This window comes from Aedes aegypti, chromosome 1 (assembly GCF_002204515.2).
Source record: "Aedes aegypti strain LVP_AGWG chromosome 1, AaegL5.0 Primary Assembly, whole genome shotgun sequence".
NCBI classification, from domain to species: domain Eukaryota; kingdom Metazoa; phylum Arthropoda; class Insecta; order Diptera; family Culicidae; genus Aedes; species Aedes aegypti.
In genome coordinates, this window is record NC_035107.1 from 257,477,621 (window position 1) to 257,493,992 (window position 16,372).

Sequence of the window (16,372 nt, forward strand, 5' to 3'; positions counted from 1 at the left end):
CAAAGTTTTGGGATTCAAAACAAATTAGGAGCGCAAAATGAAGTGTTTTTCAATCTAGTATTCATCTAAAATTTGTTCTTTGTCTCGATCTCTCCCTATCTCGATGGTCCCTTCGATATCGAGATGTGGAGAGGCGACTGTAAATCGTTCAAATCATCGTTTTGGTGAATAGGAATCGAATGTATGAAGAGTTTGGCGCTCAACCTTACTGACCTTATAAGCTTATAAGCGTGCACTGATAGCTTAGCAAACCAAACAGCCCGAAAATTATGTCGACTAACACTTAAAAGCTATCAGTACACTACTATTACAATTATTTGTATTTGATTGATACAGAGCCCAATAAATGTTTGACATTGCAAACACATTGTCAGAGCTGAAACCGTTTGTCTGTTAATTTATGCCTAACCAAATAGCCAAATATTTATAATAGGTTCTACTAGGTTTTTCGGGACCCAACAGGGTGCGTGCAGATAGAAGCAAACTGCATTCAGTAGCATCAACTTAAATATGACTAGGTCAGCGTTTCTCAACCGGTGGTCCGCGGACCCCTGGGGGTCAACGCAGTCAACGCAGCGTTTTTTTTTTAACTTTTCAATCATATCTGTTTGCAATACAATACATATTAAGTTTTCAATTTGCAAAAAAAACTTACTTACTTTTGTGTCAAATTTCATTGATAACATTTGAGGTATTCATGAGATTTTGGTAATTGAACCGGCACAGTGGCTTTGTCGTAAATGCTGTCCCGTATCCCCTTAATGAAGAAATGTCATTCACAAAACTGGCCGGTTGAGCTTTGCATTATTCGTTTTCGCTCTTTGCAAAATTCGTAGTGAAATTAACGTTTGTAATCAATTTGCTTCGTTGTATTTTAAACGTTTGAGCTCGAGTTCCACGGTAATTTTATAAATTCATGTGAGTAAAACACTTTTTGATGAATTGGAACAGCTACAAGTGTTATTTATTACAGGCGCCGCAAAAATGGATAAGAAAAGAAAGTACTGTGAAGAATACATCAAATATGGATTCACGGTTCTAACCATCAATGGAATCGACAAGCCACAATGTGTACTGTGTAATATCGTGTTAAGTGTTGAAGCACTGAAACCATCGAAACTGAAACGGCATTTGGAGACGAAACATCCCGAGCACATTCAAAAGGACACGGCATTTTTTCAACGCCATGAAACCGGCCTTATACGATCGCGATTCGGTGCCACAGGCAGCATTCAACAACAAAATACCGCTGTTCTTCAGGCGTCATATGAGGCAGCATTGGAAATTGCAAAAAACAAAAAGCCACACACAATTGGCGAAACTCTGATTAAGCCCAGCATGCTGAAAATGGTAAGTTTGATTCTTGGCGAGGCAAGTGCTGTCAAAATGCGACAAGTATCTTTGTCAAATAGTTCTGTGCAAAGACGAATAGCTGATATGTCCGAAGACGTTAAAATTCAAATCTTGGAGGAAATCAAGCAGTCCCCTTTATTCGCAATCCAACTGGATAAATCTACGGATGTAAGCTCATGCGCGCAGCTGTTGGTGTTCGTTAAATACGTTCACCTTGATAATTTGAAGGAAGAGTTTCTTTTCTGCAGTGATTTGGAAACTACTACCAAAAGTGATGACATTATGGCTAAGGTAAAAACCTTTTTCGATTCCAATGGTTTGCAGTGGGAGAAACTTTGCGGGGTTTGTACTGATGGTGCTCCAGCTATGCTTGGATCTAAATCAGGGTTCCAGAAAAAAATTAAAGAACTCGCTCCACAAGCTAAAGGTGTTCATTGCATGATTCACCGATATGCCCTTGCCAGCAAGACACTGCCGAAGGATTTGCAAAAAGTGCTGGATTCCGTAATAAAAATCGTAAACCATATCAAGTCTGGAGCATTGAACACTCGTTTATTCAAAGAACTCTGTAAGGAAATGAACTCAGATCACGAAACTCTTCTTTTCCATACTGCTGTTCGATGGTTGTCGAAAGGCAATGTCCTTAATCGTGTTTTCGAATTAAAACACGAGATCAAGACATTCCTAGAAACGCAGGGAAAAACGGATCTTCTTGGTAACTTCTACGAAACCGGATGGAACAAGCGTCTCAGACATCTTTGATCAACTCAATTCATTGAACTTGAAACTGCAAGGAAAACAAACCAATCTTATCCTTTTTCAAGACAGCCTGCAAGCATTTGTGGCAAAAATCAAAAACTGGCGTCGAAAAGTAAAGGCTAATAATGTCGCCATGTTTGAAAGACTTTGCAGTATGCTTGATGAAAAAGCTGAAGAAATAGAAACGGAACTCAAAACAGAAATCATTGCTCATCTGGATTCACTGGACGAGCAATTCGAGCTCTATTTCCCTGAATTGACGCAAGAAGAAGCTGCTTTAGTTCGAAACCCGTTTTCTCCTTCATTGGATGTGGCAAGCCTTTCTGATAGAATTCAGGATGAATACTTGGACCTACGTAATGATTCCTCGGTTCGTGATTTGTACAACGAGAAAAACTTGAATCAGTTTTGGTGTACTATGTACAGATCGTACCCCGCAGTCTCCTTGCAAGCTCTGAAGATTCTCGTTCCATTTGCATCAACCTACCTCTGTGAAAGCGGATTTTCATGCCTACTCCAAATCAAGACAAAAGCCAGAAATAGACTGAATGTTGAGGACGACATGAGATTGGCGCTGTCAGATACGCAACCTCGGATCACCAAACTAGTATCACAAATGCAAACTCAACAATCGCACTAAAAATGGTTCAATGATCTCAAATGTAATATTCCTTGAATTGAATTGATGTTTAAATATACGCCTAATAAAAACAAAACAGAGCAATAAATGAAACGTGGGCTATGTACTTTTATTGAATTCTGTCTCTGAAAATTTTAGGGGTCCGCAGCTTAATAGAGTCCTAAAGCCCTGTCTCAATTTTAGTACCAAACGCTTCAGTTTAGGGCAGAAACACATGTTTACTCAATTTTTAAATGATTTTTATTGGTTTAAGTACAAAAAACATTTTTCTATGATTTTTGAGATTTTGTCACATCCTTTGGTTTAAACTCAAATGTTGCGTATATTTTGTTTTCCGTGTCCCTTCCGAAATGTCAGATAGGAACAACCCCAGTGTTAAAACTATATGCCCTGTGGCATTTTTGTCGAAAAAGTGAATGTCAAACAAGATCACAAGTGTCAAGGTTCATATATGGAACCATTTTTAAAATTGAAATTTAAAAATGTTATAGCCGTTATTTGAGCTGGAAAACTTGCTTAAGTAGTTGCAATAACATGCTCTTTCGTATTATTAAATAAAAACAAGAATTCATTAAACATTTTAGGACCCAATTGAAAATACGTCAAGGGGTCCGCGATCTCAAAAAGGTTGAGAACCACTGGACTAGGTGATGTTAAGTGACCTCCTATGGTTTTGTAGTACTATAAAGTATTTCACTATCTGGGAATTCTGTCCTTCACTGTAGTAATAAATCTGATACAGTCAACTTTCGTTCGTTGCACTAAACCTGTAGCCCACTTAGTGAAAGACTTTCACTAATCGGGCTGAGTTTCGAGCTGTCAAATAACATAGAACAAAAGAAAAACAGAGCTACCAACATTGATAAATTGGGTCCTAAAATGTTTAATGAATTCTTGTTTTTATTTAATAACTAGTGGACCCGGCAAACTTCGTCTTGCCATCAAGTAGGCTGTTGAAAAACGCTATGGATCGTCCCATACAAAATGACAGTTCCGTTCACGCTCGTTTTTCCGACTTTCCCGGTGAATATCCTGTGATTTTTTTTCACACAAACACGTCGGGACACTTGACGAACAAAACATAAAAATAATCATTTAAATTGGTTGACCCGTTCGGAAGCCATTTCGTGACATACAAACACCACTCCATTTTTATTTATATAGATAGATACGAAAGAGCATGTTATTGCAACTACTTTAGCAAGTTTTCCTGCTCAAATAACGGCTATAACATTTTTAAACTTCAATTTTAAAAATGGTTTCGAATATGAACCTTGACACTTGTGATCTTGTTTGACATTCACTTTTTCGACAAAAATGCCACAGGGCATATAGTTTGAACACTGGGGTTGTTCCTATCTGACATTTCGGAAGGGACACGGAAAACAAAATATACCCAACATTTGAGTTTAAACCAAAAGGTGTGACAAAATCATAACAAAATGTTTTTTGTACTTAAACCAATGAAAATCAATTAAAAATTGAGTAAACATGTGTTTCTGCTCTAAACTTAAGCGTTTGGTACTAAAATTGAGACAGGGCTTTAGGACCCTATTGTGTCTTATGTCAGAAAATGACGTTTGCCTTCGTTTTAGGTGGGCTATAGGGTAACCAATATATTTTGGACCCCTATATGTTTTGGACCCCCTGGGCCATTTTCCTGCAAATTTCCCAGATCAAATAAAAAAACCAACTCAATCCGCATGCCATTTGTAAAGATAGGACTATTCCGCACTTGCATCAACCGTTTGTACATAGAAAATGTGTTTATTTTATCTGAAATTAATTTATTTTAATCGGTTCATCCATGCAACCGTTACAACACGTTACACTCAGAAATTGAAGCCGTCAGAAATTTTGCAAATGTAAACAAAAACTTTTTTCAATATTCTGAACTAAAAGCTTCGAATTTCTTCGGTTTTCCATTGTCAATTGATTGATTAGACTATGGGCAAGCATATTATACAACCAGTGTCGGGGACTTTGTTGCCAAACGATAAAAAATGCCAGGGGTCCAAAATATATACTTTGAGGGTCCAAAATGTATTGGTGTGTCCAAAATAATGGAAAACAGTGCTTCACAATTCAACTATTTTTGACGTTTTTTAGATCCTGCATGACCGTATGGACATTTTAAACTTGTAGAGAAAGTTTTTCTCTACATTTTGGCATGTTTTTTTGACTTGGTTACGCTGTGCAATCAATTAATTGGGACAAAAAACTAAAATCACTTCTTTAGGGGGTCCAAAATACGACCGTTACCCTAGCCCAACTAACGGGAGCCCAATTAAAACGTAGCCCACTTGAAGATAGTGCAACGAACGAAATTCGACTGTACCTTCAATTTTCTATATTTGACGAGGTTTTGAAGAAAATCAATGAGTGAAAAAAACAACTACTTATTAACCCGTATAGGCCTTAGTGAAAGCGAAAATACTAAAACCCTCACCGCTCAGCGAATTCTTAACGGATTCAAATAATTTTTCTGTCAGTACACTAGGACACATACCTAGTTTCTAAAAGGAAGGAATGCTGGAATATTGCTGTGGACGGGGTTATTCCGGTGGGTCACTGTGTCAAGTCATATAGGTATGCTGTTTCGCCCAAGAGAAGTGAAAATTTCTGCGGAAGAAATTTTCTACAGTGAGCTCCATTTGAATTGACATTTCTTTTCAAATGTGTACTGCAATCAAAGACAAATGCTTTTCTAGAACATGTCTTGTAAGAAATTTCCCACGCATCGAGATAGTCGTTAACTTTTCTGTTGGGCCCTTTTAGTGGCAATATCCTGGGAAGGAGAAACCAATACAAAATTTCTCTACGTCACAGTGAGACGAGATTTTGCTGTCACGAACTGTCATTGTGAGCCCGGATCTGAAACAATGGACAAACATGATAAAGTGCGTAATTATCCAAAGCATATTTTTGCATTTCAATAAAACTGATAATTAAACGCTTAGAAAACTGTGGTCCTTTTCCAATGTTTGTCCAGAAAGATCGAAGGTACACAACAAAGGAAAACTTGCGATTTTCACCAAGCCTGCCTTGATTGTCGTTGGCAAGCTGGAGTTATCTTGCAGTTTGAAAAAAATGTATCAATTTTTATGTGTAGTATCTGTGGCTCCCCTCCCTCCCAGGCAATATCCATCACTAGTGGAACTAGTTTGCCTATCATGACAAGGACTATTTGCTAATCACGCGTGGCGTGACATGTTTCATCACATGCTATTTTTGGGGAAAGACAGGCGCCTGTTTTGGGTATCTGGAATTAGAAAATCATGCAATCGCTAATAAATCCTACAGCAAAGTTTTCGTTAATTTGTAAAATAACGTGTTTCATATTTAAATTTGGATTGTTAATTGCGACTGGTTTTACACTATCGATTGATTGGTCTTACAATTAGGGAAAATTCACATGTGAAACACGTTGATTGAGCTTGCAGAATGTTTTCAGTGTGAAAACTTCAGTCAGCGAAGCAGTTTTTCCGAAGATGCTGATAAATCCAAACACCAGACTACACAGTTCGAACGAAACGTGTAAATTTCTGAGACATATAATGCACATAATTGGAGCGTGGAATATCATGGATATTTACATGATATGTCATGTAAACTTCAATTATATGTCATGTAATCCAACAGGATTCTGTGTGGTTACATGACATATAACACATTTTTACATGATTCCAGACTTAAATTTACATGACGTTATGTTTACATCGCATAAATGAAGTTTACATGACGTGTAATCTTCATTATTTTTAACTGTGTAGTTATTTCTAATGTGCAACAATACAAACATATTTGTTTGTTAAAAAAGTACTATGATTTTTAGTTTAAAAGTTGTGACCATACTTTCAGGGACACCCTACATCATGTCACTTTCAAGATATTCGATTGACAATTCTTACAGAAGTCACCCTAGACAATGGGGTATGACACTTGGTCTAGTAAAAAAATATTAAAATATATTGATGATGTTAATACTAATATTGAGAATATTATCTAGTGTGCATGGAGTTTTGTTATAGCCTAAGAGTAAGCAAATTGGAGTCATTCGTATCCAATACAACTGAGAAAACGCGATTAGTTTGTGGTATGCGCGTACATGGAAGGATTGCTGTATCAAAAAATGCAAAAAATCTTAGCGCGCAAGCTATTGAGAGCAGAAAGACTTGAACGAGTGTGAAGCTAGGAAACAAAATAGCACGCTCATTCGTCACAAAGACACCAGCTTATCTAGATGCATTATTATTCTACTTCTACAGCCTGCTACAATAAATTCTCTAAAACTCGATATTGAATGAACGTTCGAATTAGGGAGATATCGAGTTATGGAACACAAGTTCAGTGCAACTGCGGTTTACAGCACCATCGAGCAGGCCATGAAGTCCAACTTTTACTATAGCTCTGTAACTCGATATCGAAAAAAAAGAATATCGGTTTATGGAGAGATGACTGTTGCAGTACACCATGGAACTTTTTCAAAGTTTTGACTCTCTGAGATAGGCTCTACAAATGTCGGCTGAATAGTTACAAAGTATAACTTCAATTATTGATGTGCCGTGAATCGCAAGTCAGTCCCATCTGTAAAAAGTGGGCATTGAGAAAATGAACTGTGAAGTTTCCAAACTTGTTTTCCATACGAATATTCAAAAAATCCAGAGGATTGAAAATTGTTCAAATCTTAATGAAACTTTCGCCCTTTTTCTTTTAACTAAAATATCTTTCCTAAAAAAATATGAAGATGATCAAAACACGGTTCATTTTTGTGTTAAACGGTGCAGAAATCTGTAGTGTTATGCGATTACTTTTCATTATGAGACAATGGTGCTTATTCTGCGCGGCATGTGACTCGAGACGAGTCGTTCTTACCGCGAGTGACGTGAGACGACTAATGTTGATCAAATGGGAGCGAGTCGACAATTGTCACCTCATTCGACTCGTCTCACCTCACACGCCGCGCAGAATAAGCACATATTGATGTTTCCTGTTTTCCGAATAAATTATATTATCTCATTAGTGCAGCTGAAAGAGCATCAAAAGATGTGTTGAAAACTGAACTCAACTCAATTTTGACGAAAATGCAGATGGGACTGACTTGCGATTCACGACAGAATATGGCCCTAGAGGGGCTCACTTTAAATCGACTTTTATTGTGCTTATACAGTAGTGCTAGCTTTATATGCATAAATTTCAGCTTGAGCAACATGATTACTTCGGATGCAACATCTAAGGATCATTCGCAAGGAACTATATATCATATACACTACCGGAAGAAAGTGGAAGAATTCACTGAAATCTTTTACACGGCACATATCGCTGTCTAAACAGTCCCCATAGCGTAATTTGAAACTAATCTTTTCAGTTCCCTTCAGTCATTTTATTGCAAATTTATTTGAGTCAACTAAACTAACGGCTTATACATCGATTACCTCAAACAACACTTTGGAATTGTGATCTGCTTCGAATTCATTCTTGTGATCTTTTAACACATGTTCAAACAAATTATGTAAGTTCTCTCCACCCGATTGATCATTCGTTTGTACCAAATCAATATTAGGTATTTGGTTCGGTTCGCGTAACTGTACATCAAATTTATTATCTGGGAAATGGTCCGAAACTGTTTGCCGAAAAGGATTTTCTTGTATCTCTTCGATAATCTTTTCCAGCTGCAAAAGATTGTTTTTCATTACCTAAATTCATTAAATAATCAAAATACAATACCAGTTGTAGGTACCTCATTTTCCCCAACGAAACCCACCAATTGTGATTGGTTCGTCACGAAAGCAAAGTTCACTTTTGCCAATTGGAACAATTGATGAACAGCAGCAGCTGAGTCGTTTACTAAAAGCTGTATTCGAATCGATTCTATGGGAAACCATTGAAAGTTCGCCTGATCATCTACTGGCATACTACAATTAGCCATTAGCTTTTCAAGTTCCATGCGTTTAACGGTTCCCAAAAGACTGCGATTCTCGGGGTCATCAACAACCGGAAGCACCTCTCGGTTTGGGCTCGATTCCAAGACATTGGACAATTCTCGAAAACCGATTCCTCTCCAAACGAATTCAGTGGGGCTCTCCATGAAATCCTTAACCGTCATTCTAACTGCTGGGTTTATCTCTGTAGCAGAAGCTACATCCGGTGGATGCTCTAGACCTTTAACGCTAGTAAGCATATCATAAAGAGAAGCATGTAGTCTCCGTGCCACTATGTTGGATATCATGGCAGCCACAATTATCGGCAACACATACCGAAGCTGACCAGTTATCTCCACGACGATAACACATGTCGATACGGTATGCGTTACAGCTCCGGAGAATGCGGCTGCTCCGACCACTGCATAACCACCAGGATTTGGCGCGATTTTGAACTTTCGGTGGAACCACATGTTAAATGTTTCTCCTGCAATTCGACCAAAGGCAGCACCTGTCTTGAACAGGGGAATGAACATTCCCGAAGGAACCGGAAGCGTGGACGCCAAAATACTAGAAATATACTGTCATCACTAATGTGGAACCACTAACAATGGTCTTTTAGAATCCGTAATTTACCAGAAATACGAAGAATACTGTCATGCTTTTGATAGGCGACTCCCAATGATGAACTACCGAGGCTTCTTGTGCAGTCAAGTTACCCTTCGCCCACGAAAAATTAGAAAATAGGTGAGCAAAGTGTTCGTCGTTATCCAGGTGACCGGCAGTTAAGCGGCTCATGAAGACCGGATACTGCAGCGTAGTGATTATGAGTGATACAAATACCGGATACAGCAGAGGTCTAGTTTAGAGGGATTAAAATGCTTATTTACTGCCCATACTAGCATAACAGTCCCATTTATATAGGGAATCCCATAGAGTATGGGACTGTTATGCGAGTATGGGCAGTTCAGATTGTAATAAATCTTCGAGCTGTTTAGTGAAATACCTATAAGTAGATAAAAAAAAACGAAATTAGTACTATACGAATATCGAAATACGCGTATCTGACAAAAGATACAAACTCTAGTGGAATTAAATGGTAAGTACTAAATTCGTTTTTCTCATCTTCTTATTTAAATTGCCTGGAGCAATTTTCGCATAAACAAGGGCGCCGTTAGCACATATCGTTATAATTTCAATTTTATGTCACTGATCGCTAGTATATGCTAAAACTAGAAGAGGGTCGTTTCGATATACTTAAATTGGTGGACCTATCAAACGCCAGCTAGCTAAACAGTTAACGAAAAAGCCCATTTTTTTATAAAGTTTATGTATTTTTTCTCGTGATATGTCTTATATTTTCCATGAGACACATAGGAAACCTAATGATATCATATAGAGGAAGCTTTGATTTGAAGCTAAACATTTTAGGCGGCCGTTTTTAATTTGACCACCATTTTGAAAATAGTCAGAAAATCCGTTTTTGCATCCTCAGTGCACTGCTTATTTTGAATTATGGTATCACCATCAGAAATCTGACAAAAGTCTCAATAAGAGCAGCTACAAAAACTAGGTGAGCAATGGTATTTACCCTAGGAAATGCATGATTTTTCATATCATGTTCAACAATTTTAAATTACACTATTGGACAATACTTTATCGACTTTTTTGATTGCCATGCAAAATGTGTAACTTTGGAAGCTTGGATCTAAGTTACTCATAGGCCGATATGAATGAAATGTTGACAGTTCTTCAAACATACTTGAATTACAACATATATTTTTGAACGATTTTTCCAATCATAAGTTAAAAAGTAAACCGTTATTGACGTAAGTGATTTTTTCACAAATATTAATAATTTAATAGCTTTTTGTTATTTTCAGCAAAGTTGTAGCTTTAGATAAGATGAACAAGTTTGCTGGAGACAGTTTTTGTGTAGGGCTTTCCTATTTTTAGACAAATCGTTTAAACAATTTTCGTCAAAAATTTTACTGTAATCAAACCGTTAGAACTTTAAAACTCATTATTGGTATCGAGATACAGAATATCGAGTAAGGGAGAGCTGACTGTACTAGCGATCAGTGACATATGACATACTCACGATATGTGCCGATGGTTCAGCGTGAAATGCTCCTTAATAATAATCTGACGAAATCTTACGCTCTCAATAGGTGCTCCCTCATTCTACACGTTTTCATCTTCTGTATGAAAACTCTCAAAATGTAGACGAATAAGGCTCCGAGTAGACCACAAAGCATGCCTATGAATCCAAACAGAATCAGCTCCAGAGGCCTATACGGGACGTCATCGGAGAACTCAGTTGCATAAATAGCTTCTATCGATTGCCTACTGCTACTCCAAACAACCAACAATTGGTAGAGTAACGTCCCACTCGCGGCTCCCAGAAATCCACGCCAGTAATTCCGGATCGCAAAGTTCGCAGCCGTAGCTTCTATGCTAAGCAATACTCCTCCAACGGGTGATGCAAAGCACGCACCAACGCCAACGGCAGCTGCACCCGCCAAAAGATCCAAGCTACGACTTCTGCACTCTACCGAGGACTTTTTCAAACAGCAACTTGTAGTGTAAAGTTGTGATAAGATACAAGCGATATGCACAAAAGGGCCTTCCTTTCCCAGAGGCATTCCGGCACCGAGAACTGCCACCAGGCCCGCCACTTTAGCTGCCAGTGTTCTGAAATCCAGATAACCATGAAGGGTTGTACCGCGAAGGATACAGCGAATTTCTGCGAATCCTGACCCGATGGCATGCGGGGAAATCAGCTGCACCACAGCGGAAGCGAATGTCACTAACAAAACCGGTAGCGATATCCAACTGAGATACGAAAGGCCTTTGGGTGTTGAATTGAAAAGCTTCATTCGACCTGTTGGGATGGATGGCATTACTAATGGTTCCAATGGATGAATCAAGCATAAAATAGTTTTACAGTTATGCAGAAATAGGACCACATGATCCATTACAAACGATAAGACAGCAATAGACGAGCCGAGAATTATCATGAGCATCCATTGGTCGCCCAAAAGTGTTTGAATCTGAGACCAGCATTTCATTAAACCCGGACATTTATGTTGGTGTAGATTTAGTGGATCGTTGTTTTCGTTTTGTTGATCACGTTCTGAGGTTTTGAGGGACCTGGCGTAATTACCAAGATCGCTGGTATATTTTCCATACAGCTGAAATCATTGTGACTGAGAATCAGAGAAGACTGCGTAACCTATCGAATAGTGTGAGAGCTTACCAGTGTCGAGGAATACCTTAAAGTTCTATCGTCAGACATTGCAACTAGCAATTAAGTTAAGCTGGGTTATCGCGAGTTTTTGACAACACATTTACAAGCCTACTGCTAGTTTTATATAACAACCTAAGATTTATCAAAAAAATGGGCTTTCACGCTAACTGTTTGGCTTGCTGGCGTACGAGGAGTCCATCAATGCATTGAAAAAAAAAAAACCAAAAACACCACCCACTAGTTTTAGCGATCAGTGACATAAAATTGGAATTCTAACGATGGGTGCCATTTTTTTTTTTTTTTCTTTTCTTTATTAAGGTGAATTTTAGCACATTGACGAATGGCTAGTTCTTCACCTGACTGGAAATGCCAGATGGGCATCCCACGAAAAATGAGTAAGGAAGGATGGTCAGAAGGACCAGCCTTTGAGCCCAACCATGGGGTCTCACCATTGTGCGTTTTTCACGTAGGACGATAAAAACAACTTAAAAAAGGGGGTACGTGCGCATTTGCTGGGCCGACGTCTTCTGCAGCCGAGAAAAAGAGAAAGGATCGTTGGCGTGGTTGCGATTGATGACTTTGTTGTTGGATGGGTCTTATCCCCGAAAACGGAATCTTCCGGGGAGCCCACCGGTCGCGGCGGTGTGAAGATTCTTGCAGGTTCATTGAAATGATGGTGCGGTTGCGTTAGGGGTTACGTTGGTTGGATGGGACTTACCCCCGAAAGAAAGGTCTTCAGGGAGCCCACCGATCGTCCAATCCGTATTCTCTGACGTGGATTAAGTTGAGATCAGGTTGTAGAGTCGTCACGTGCGGTAGTAGAGTCTGGTTTCCTTAAGGAAGCAAATTAGGGCCGACAATGATGCGGGGTCATTTGCGAGGGCATCGCGGATGCTTCCGGGAATGTTATTAGTGCTTCTGTGGTGTCCGTAGAGAGGGCAGTGGCAGATTACATGTTCCGCTGAGTTGTGTACACCGCATTGTTCACACTCTTGACGGAAGGATCTGCCATCAAAGTTATAGGCAAAACGGGTATGTCCGGTCCTAAGGCGCGAAATTATTTTCTGGTCGCGGAGCGAGGAGAGCTCTTCCCAGCTAGAGGTATCTCCTTTTACCTTCCGAAGCTGAGCCGAAGTATTTTGGTGCCACTCATGGGCCCAATAGTCTCTGATGGATTTAGCGATCCAGCGTTTTACGTCTGGGGGTGGAACGGAAAGGGTAAAACGAGACATTTGGTGTCCCGTACCAGCTAACAAGTCTGCAGCCACATTTCCTTGAATACCGCAATGCCCAGGGACCCAGGTAAAGGTGACTGTCTCTGGAGTATGGGCTCGTATACCCTGTATCCACGGGTGGGACGGCCGTTCTGACTGCAAGGCTGATAGGACGCTTGCGGAATCGGTGATGATGAGGATTGGAGCACTCGCTGGTGAGATGGCTGCATAAAAGATGGCCGCTGCTTCGGCAGAGAAAACCGAACACTCGGTTGGAAGGCTTTGACAGAGTGTCAGGTCAGCGCCAGAGATGCCGATACCTACTCCACGCTGCGAAAGAGAGCCGTCTGTGTAACGGTGTATGTGTTCCGGGTATTTAGTGCGCAGAAGTTCCAGTACGGACGCTCTAAGCACCGTAGAGTCATCGCCACTACGGAAGGTCTTTTTTATCTGCTCGTCTACGATTGGAGGGGGAAGCTGCCAACTGCTCGCTCCATGCCAGTGTACTCTAGCCACAGGGGGAAGACTGGAGTTGGCAATCTCACGGAGGATACGATCTGCTTGATCAAAGAGAGCGACTCTATCGTTTCCAGCTGTTTTTGAAGCGTAAGTAGCCGCCTTGCGGCAGATGGCTGCGTGCACTCGATGGCGGAATGGGAGGATACCAGCTTCTGCACAGGCTGCGTCGGCGGGGGTTGATGGAAGTAAACCGGAGATAGTGCGGACGTACCCGTTGAAAATCGGTGACAGGATTTCAAGCAGATTTTGTTGGCTCAAACAGGTGATCTCGAGACCGTAAAGTAGCCTGCTATCTACGATAGCTTGTGCTACCCTGAAGCGCGTGGATCGATTGTTGCACCTATGCGGCTTGGATATCGTTTTAATGATGTTCAGACGGGAACGACAGTTCGTTTTGACAGCATTGAGATGCTCCTTAAACAGCAGGTTACGGTCAATCAAAATTCCCAAAGTCCTGACAGTTTTCCTGTTTGGAATGGGTTGCCCGTCAATTTTGATTCCTGGACTCACTAGTTTGTGTCGCGAGTTACAAACGTGGCTGCGGACGCTTTTAGCTGCGGAGAGGGAAAAACCAACAGAAGAAGCCCATTTGTGTACTGCCGTTACTGCTGCTTGCGCTTTGACTCTAGTGCGCCTAGGAGTATGACCAATGGCTACCAGCAAGATGTCGTCAGCATATACAAAAATGTAAATGTCTGGCGGCAAGTTTTCGAACACTCCGTTCATCGCTACCAGGAAAAGCGTAACCGCGATGACCGAACCTTGTGGGACCCCAGTTTCCTCGGCGAAGGCGCTTGAGCTGTGGTTCCCTACTGCAACCCGAAAAGAACGATGCAGAAGAAAGTTTTTAAGAAAGCCGATCAGGTTCCCGGAGAAACCCCATTCCGTCAGTTGTTTCAGTACCAAAGGCGTCCATGTTCTATTGAACGCCTTGGAAATGTCCAGTGAAACGAGGTCTGCATGCTGTCCTTTTGTCCGAGCATCATGAAGGAGGTCTCCAAGGGAGGCGAAGTAAGAGTCTGTGCCGTATCCCGGCCTGAAGGCGTGCTGTCGATGTCCGAGGCGACCATCCGCTTCGAGCTGCTCTTTTAATCGTCGGTTAACCATTCTCTCGACCACCTTCGAGAGGCAACACGTTAGAGATATGGGACGATATTTAGATGTGTCCCGAGAGGCCACGTTGATTTTGGGAATAGGGATGACGAGACTTTCTCTCCATTCGTCCGGGAATGAGCGCTGGTGCCACATACTATTGATTAGCTCTAACAGTTTCGCTTTACCTCCGAGAGGGAGGTTTTTTATGAGGGGGTAGCCAATACCGTCGGGGCCGGCGGATTTACCAGTACTAGACCCGAGGGCAAAGTTGAGCTCTCGCATGGAGAAGGAGCAATTCAACTGCGAGGTGCCATGGTCCTCCGGAATCACGAAATTAGATAGACTAGATTGGTTGTTAGCGATTCTTTGGCGAAAAACTGGATCGTATGCATCGATGCTGACTAGCCTACCAAAGTAATTTCCCAGGGCTTCGGCAACCGCAGAAGACTCGGTGATCGTTGACCCTTGAATGTCCAAGGAAATCGGCGTGATTTTTCTTTTACCACATAGGGCGTTAATCTTCCCCCATAAATCTGCCGAAGTTTGGGAAGGATTCATGGAATCAAGAAATTCTTCCCATGATAACCGCTTGGCTGTCCTTATGGTGGAACGACATTTTATGTTGACGGCTCGGTAAATTCTGAGTTTATCTTCTTTCTCCGGATGGTCGTTGGGAAGCCTTTTAAGTGCTCTCAGGGCTTTCCGGCGTGCTTTGACAATGGAGCGGGTGTCGTCCGACCACCAGCGAAGAGCTTTCCTTCCTGGTCTGCTGCTGCTTTTGGGGATGGCTGAGGCAGCTGCCTTTGTAATTACGTTGGAAAAGCTGGTTAAAGAAGCAGGATCTTCTAATTCGAGAAGATGATTGATGTTTGATTGGTAGATTTGCCAGTCCGCCCGATCGTAACACCACTTGGGGCGTCTGGTGATTGGCGGGGCCGTGACCGCTGCAGAAATCTGAATCGGATAATGATCGCTACCATGCAAGTCGGCGCAAGCTTGCCATAGGAACTTGTAAGCTATGGAGCGACTTGCCATAGATAAATCTATGGGCGAAGCGACACGGCCGTTGTAGAAAGTGGGTGAGCCGTCATTTAAGGATACCATATCCGAATCTTCTAGGGCGTCAAGGATTGCTGTTCCGCGTGGATCTGTCCTGTCGCCACCCCAGATTTGATGGTGCGCATTGAAATCTCCAAGGAGCAGTCGGGGCTCTGGAGTAGTCCTGATTATGGGTGACATTGGCGGCCTGGTTTCAGCGAGATTGCTAATTACCAAGGGAACATTTCTCTATTAATTTTTAAATCAACGTAAGTCGTCGTTTTCTCAACGTGAACATTGCTTAATTTACAAAAACATTCCACAAAAAAAAAAAAAAAAATGATGACAAAATGACAATCCGTTATATTCAATCACCTACGACGATTTTGTACCAGTGGTAGAGATCTTGACTACTTATACCACTTATAAAACAAGTTCACGCACTCTGACGGCATGCAAAGAGAATGCTCTGGGATTTCCAATCCGGAAAATATCACCGAATAATTAGATGAAATCGCTAGGAAATTCAAACTAGCTAGCCAATTATTGAATGTACGCGAAAAGTTGTTTTGGTGTGGAGAAT